The following is a 6567-nucleotide window of genomic DNA, read 5'->3' as shown; positions in this document are numbered from 1 at the left end:
ACTTTTGCTTTTCACACTTTGCTTCTTTTATGTGGTAGAGCTAGGATGTACTTTTTGACTGCTTATTTGTAGTTAGTTTCACAGAAAATTCTTCTGGTTTTAGTGTGCTGCCAATCTCTTGTTTGAAAAATAAAGAGATTTATATATACATATATATTTTTTAAAAGACCAAACAGCCTGGGTTTGGTGGCTCATGCCTATAATCCCAGCACTTTGGGAGGTTGAGGTGGGCGGATCACCTGAGGTCAAGAGTTCAAGACCAGCCTGGCCAACATGGTGAAAACCCATCTCTACTAAAAATTCAAAAAATTAGCCAGGCATGGTGGCGCATGCCTGTAGCCCCAGCTACTCAGGGGGCTGAGGCACGAGAATTGCTTGAACCTGGGAGGCGGAGGTTGCAGTGAGCCAAGATCGTGCCGCTGTACTCCAGCCTGGGTGACGGAGTGAAACTCTGTCTGAAAAAAAAAAAAATACAGAAAACATTCATCTTAGCACCTTCTGGTAAAAATTAAAAAAAGAAAAGATGCTGATTTTACCTTACCACTGATTTTTACTAAACTTACAAGCTTTAGTTTAAGCAACAGGATCACAATTTCTTTTTCCTGTCACTAACACCCAGATTGTTGCAAATACTCAAAAGGGAAGTGCAAAGCATCATGCTGGAGGATTTCTATGCCTTAGCTTCTGAAGTATTTCTCTACAAAGGGGCCAGGATGACCATAGCATTCCTGTCTTCACTCTCAGAGCTGTACAAATTATGCTTTTCAATGCATTCTTGAACAAGATCTGGTAGCAAGTAGCGAACCCTCTGCCCCTTCTAAGGGCTCTCCAGATTTTTGTGGATGAGCTATCATTAGTGATCCATTCATTCACCACATTAATGTTGCTCTGGTGTTTCCATAGCACATTAGAGTCATGGATGAATTTCTGAGCATCATTTCCAGCCCGAGTAATACATATGAGCCCATAGTCGACCACAATTTGGGTGATGTCTTCACTTTTCCACAAATTAGGAACACCAAAGCACTCCAGTAAATCTGCCCCACACAGCAACTTGACCTTTGGTGCACCTTTTGATTTTGGCTCTAGGGATTTTTTTTTTTTTTTTTTTTTTTGACTAGAACCTTGTCTTTGTTCAGTTCATCTCCTCTTCCATCCAGCCTTTCTGGCGTAGGTGAGTTCTGCTGGTGATCACAGTTACTAGCCTCCAGTTTCTCCTAATGGTGTTTTAGCACCATAACAGTCTCTTTTCACTTTTTCTGAAGACTTTCCCATGTATCAACTTCCACCCATTTGGAATTCTTGGTGGCAAGTTCGGCTATGATGACCCAGTGATGGGCAGGAATGAGTCCCTTCTTCTTATAAGCATCACCAACAGGAAAGATCATGCCTTTGACAATTCTATATCTTCATGTTCCATTCATATAGTCCTTGGCCAGCTCAAACAACCTGAGGTGCCTGTTGGTGATAGGACTGATGGAGCTACAGCTAGGAGAACCACTTCAGTCTTCTCTGAATTTTCCATGGTTAGAACTTGAAGTTGTTGATGTAAATGGAAAACTGTGATGCCTCCCTTGCTTTTACAAAGGAAATTCTTTGAATCTGAAGTGTCTTGCTAGGTAGACTATTGGAACCATTCCAATTAGTGTGTCAACAGTCTTCTCTAAGGTGAGCTAGAAAAATGGTTTTGTATCCAAATTGTAACTTGCACCCTCACTGTCCACTGGCCTGAGTGCTCCTGGAGACAACTCATGTCCAGGATGCCAGTGAGGGAAATATTTTTCCTATTGTATTTTTACTGGACCTTTTCCAGTATTCAGTACAGTAACATGCTGTATAGATTTATAGCCTAGGAACAATAGGCTACAGCATATAGCCTAAGTGTGTAGTAGGCTATACCATCTGGGTTTGTGTAAGTACAGTCTATGATGTTCACACAACAATGAAATCACCTAACAATGCATTTCTCAGAATGTATCCATATCATTAGCAACATATGACGGGGTAATAAAAAGTAATTACTTTAACATTGTCATCAACCAAGCTTTTCCACATAAAAGAAAAGCAATAGAAATATAAATTTAAACAGTTTAATTAAAACTACTTTAACCTTAATTTTGAACTGAGAATATCAGTATGAACTCATGATGTGCTTTGTCTAAAAATACATATTCCCTGGCTCTTTTGAAGAAAAAGTTTTACAAACAATTACCAATGCAATAGCAGTGAACGTCTTTCACACCCAGATTGTGACCTCTAAATAACATTCCCCATTTAAAGAAACTAAAACATTTTGGAGAAATGACTGATTCTACATCTGGAGAAAGACATGCATAAGATAACTATGGGTCATTCTTCCTTCCCCTCCCTCCCTCCCTCCCTCCCCTCCTCCCCCCTCCCTCCCCTCCTCCCCCCTCCCTCCCTCCTTCCCTTTTTTCTTCCTCCCTTCCTCCCTCCTTTCCTCCCTCCCTCCTTCCTCCCTTCCTCCCTTCCCTTCCCTTCCCTCCCCTCCCCTTCCCTTCCCTTCCCCCTTCCCCCTTCCCCCTTCCCCCTTCCCCCTTCCCCCTTCCCCCTTCCCCCTTCCCTTCCCTTCCTTTCCCTTCCCTTCCCTTCCCTTCCCTTCCCTTCCCTCTTTCCTTCTGTCTTTCTCGCTGTCTTTCTCTGTGTTCCTTTCTTTAAGATCTCACTCTGTCGCCCAGGCTAGAGTGCATTGGCATGATCATAGCTCACTGTAACCTTCAACTCCTGGGCTTAAGTGATCCTCCTGCCTCAGCCTCCTGAATAGCTAGGGCTACAGGTGTGTGCCACCATGCCCAGCTAATTTTTTACTTTATTTTTGCGGAGTCTCACTGTGTTGAACTCCTGGCCTCAGACAATCTTGAAGTGCTAGGATAACAGGTGTGAGCCCCTGCACTTGGTGCCATCTACATTTCCTTAATGTCAGTTATGCTAATTGTATAAAATGATCTCACTACCTGTTATTCTATTATCAAAATTGCTTTGCAGACACCTCAATAGTATTTTCATTAAAAAGGAAATGCACAGAAACTGTAGAACATTATTATCTGTTAAATTTTACCTCTACTTTTTTACAGTAGTGAGAACCCAGCCCTGCATAAGTAAATTTTCTAACTGTGTTTGTTTTCCCACACATGATTTTTGAAGCCCATAGCTATTTCAGTCTTTCAAACTCCTATGCTTTGAAATTCCTATAGTTAACCAGGAGTGGTGGCTGACACTTATAATCCCAACCACTTTGGGAAGCTGAGGCAAGAAGATTACTTGAGTCCAGGAGTTTGAGACTATAGTGAGCTATAATCATGTCACTGTACTCTAGCTTGGGTGACAGGGCAAGACCATGTCTCAAAAATAAATAAATAAATAAAAAATAAAGAGAGAGAAAAGAAATGCCTGCTGTTGCAGAAAAGCCTCAAATTTTTTCTTTTTCTTTTCCTTTTTTTGAGATGGAGTCTTGCTGTGTTGCCCAGGCTGGAGTACAGGGGTGCAATCTCGGCTCACTGTAACCTCTTGAACCTGGGTTCAAGGAATTCTCCTGCCTCAGCCTCCCAAGTAGCTGGGATTACACACCTGGCTAATTTTTTGTATTTTTAGTAGAGATGAGGTTTCACCATGTTGGCCAGGCTGGGCTCAAACTCCTCACCTCAGGTGATCCACCCTCCTTGACCTCCCAAAGTGCTGGGATTACAGGTGTGAGTCACTGCACCTGGGTGCCTCCAATTTTTTTCTGAATGAGGTATAACCTTTGTAGACCAGAGCTACCCTGTGCCTTTTCAAAACTCTTCCCAAATTATAAATGGCAAGATACAGTTGACTTACTAGGTCATTCTCACCATTAGAATGGGGAAAATGTAGTATAGAGTCCCAGAAAATCTGTAACAATAGCATTTTCTGACAGTATAACAAACATTTCAAATCAAATATAAAATGTCCCTCTTTCCCAGTAAGTAGAGCTACCCTGGCCCTTTCAGTTACTCTTTGAGGTAATCAACTATTAGTGTATACTCAGCTACAAACACCCTTGGACAAGATACATCTTACCATCTTCCTTTACCTGGAGATCCACCCATTTCTTCTTACTTAGTCTAGATATCACAGGATTAGTTAGACCCCAAGCTTCCCAGATAGTGTAGCTCCTAAAATTATAGAGAGAACAGCAGAAACTTTCTTTCCCCACATTTTCTATTACTTTCTCGACCCACAAAAGGAGAAAAATATACAATCTAACCCACAAATGGAGGAAAATATACAATCTGGAATAAATCTTAAGGTGTCATCTCCTTTGTCTGTCATCTTTAATGTGCTAGAATATCTGTCATCAGGCCCAGAAAATTGAGGTTTACTTCCACTTCTCAAAGATCTCTATTTCCTCTACAAAGGAATATTCATCAGTAAGGCAATGCTCTTGGCTCAATTTAGCTTAAAGGGACTTAGACTGGAGCCCTCCATTACATAAGCTTTCTCCCCTGTGTATTTGTATTAATGTATTCTTTCCTCCTGACAATCTTCTCCCAGAAAATTTCTCCCTCCCGAATAGTGTTTTCAGTGGACAGACATTAACTATCAACAGTCTTCAATCCTACTTTGTAGTATTTAGATACTCTGATGTCCCTTAGTTCACTAGATTCATTGGTTTATTCAGTAAATATTTACTGAGCATCTACCAGGCCCTGGTATAGGTCAATAAGCAACACAGAACTCTTCCTTTCATGGGACCAATGTCCCAGTGGCTCTTGCAATTATACTGTGAGGTGGCTTCAAACAGGCAGCACAGTAGTGTGTCCTACACAAGCAGAAAAAAGAATCAGACTAGTACATGCAGGTTTCCTCTTCGTGAAGCTCTCTCATTCCTATCCTCTGAGTCCATTTTTCTCATAGGTAGGTTGTGCACTCTGCTTCTTACATTCTCAAAAACAGTGCACTGAACTGCAGGTGTTGTGGGAATACCTTTAAGAAATGTTAAAAAAAGACCATAGGGGAAATGACTCACTTTGTAGAAATTCACATCAATAGTGTATCTGGAATGATCCACTTCGCTAGCTTGGAATACACACACAATTGCCTCACATTTATTCAATTTCTTGCTTGATCACCACCTGCCCTTAGTGACAGGAAGTCCACTTATTTCCTAAGGCCTCCTGCAGCCAGCCTGCTTGGGTAAGAACACTAGGAACTTACTCGGTTCAAAGGAGATCAGTCCTACAAAAAGCCAGGAAGAAAGAGAAATCTGGGAAGTATGAACAATCCACTAACGCCTTGGCTTGGTCTCTGCTACATGAGGTTAAAGATGGGTCCCACACATTCTGATATCAGGATATTTGTTTGTGGCTGCTGTGATGCTCCTACTGATTCAGCTCTCTTCTTCCCATCACCCCGGCAGTGTCCCTCTGGAGCTCTGAGATCACATCTATTTTAGATCACATTCACACACTCATCTATTTTTCCCTTCAATGCTTAGCACCAAGCCAGGTGGGCCAAGGCTAGAAAAGAACCCAATCCCAGCCTCTTGTCATGCTGGACACATAAGTCTTCTCCATAAATCCTTGTTTGGTCTGTTTTAGCATCTCTTCCTGCCACTGGACTACCTTGGCACACCCAACAATGAATCTCCCTGTTTCATGCAAAGGAGAAAGGCAGATGTTGTTAAGCAACAAACACATGCTCATTTTGGACACCTACACCTACACACAAACCCTCACAGGCAAAGATTGTCTGTTTGCCTTACATCTGCACAACTTGGAGGGTCTTTTAAATGATTTGTCCTACAGTGAAGCAATATCCTTCAAGGAACTGTTTTTGGCTGACAGTAAAAGAAGTGGAAGCTCATCACAACACTAACTTTTCATAGAGAAAGGTCTGCTTCTAGCACTATGGATATTGAGTGAGACCAAATCATCATTACTTAGGGCTTCATTATTCATGAGGGGAGGGCTACATTGTTTGCTTCTCTCCCATCACCTGGTAGTTTTACTGAACATTAGCATTTAATAACTGAGGAAAATATGAATGAGAATATGTTAGTGTGCCATTTGTGGTGGTTTTTAGAAAGCGTGATGTTGCACAAATGGAAGTCAATGATGCTTGTGACATAAGACTTTCTGGGCCACCTATTCCAAGGCTCCTTTATCCTTCAAACACCTCATTGCTCTGCTACTTTCAATGACACTGCATGAACTGCAGAATTAAATCAGAAATCTTTAGCCAGGCATTCAAAGTCTTCTGCAATCTAGGACTTACCCACCTGTTCGTCTTAATTTATCATTATCTTTCTAACTAAATTCTGAGCTTTGGCTGTGTTCATTTACTCACTAGTTCATGAACTTACCATGCACAGTTTTAAAGATAAATTTTAATTTGGAATAATTTTTAGATGTACAGAAAAAAATATAAAGTTGGTATGGAGAGTTCCTATATGTGTACTCTTTATCCAGTTTCCCCTAATGTTAACATCTTACATTATCATGATACATTTGTGAAAGTTAAGAAAACAATATCAGTATATTACTTTTGACTAAACATCAGTTTTCATACAACAGTCCTTTTGCTGTT

General features: G+C 41.0%; 1 pseudogene; it reads right to left on the bottom strand.

Moving 5' to 3' along the window:
- Positions 1–345: 345 nt before the first annotated feature.
- Positions 346–1525, bottom strand: LOC100426288 (nicotinamide/nicotinic acid mononucleotide adenylyltransferase 1 pseudogene; annotated as a pseudogene).
- Between the last annotated feature and the right edge of the window lie 5042 nt (positions 1526–6567).

The sequence above is a fragment of the Macaca mulatta genome, chromosome 5 (genome assembly GCF_049350105.2).
Source record: "Macaca mulatta isolate MMU2019108-1 chromosome 5, T2T-MMU8v2.0, whole genome shotgun sequence".
In the NCBI taxonomy this organism is placed as follows: Eukaryota; Metazoa; Chordata; class Mammalia; order Primates; family Cercopithecidae; genus Macaca; species Macaca mulatta.
This window is presented reverse-complemented; position numbering and strand designations above follow the sequence as displayed.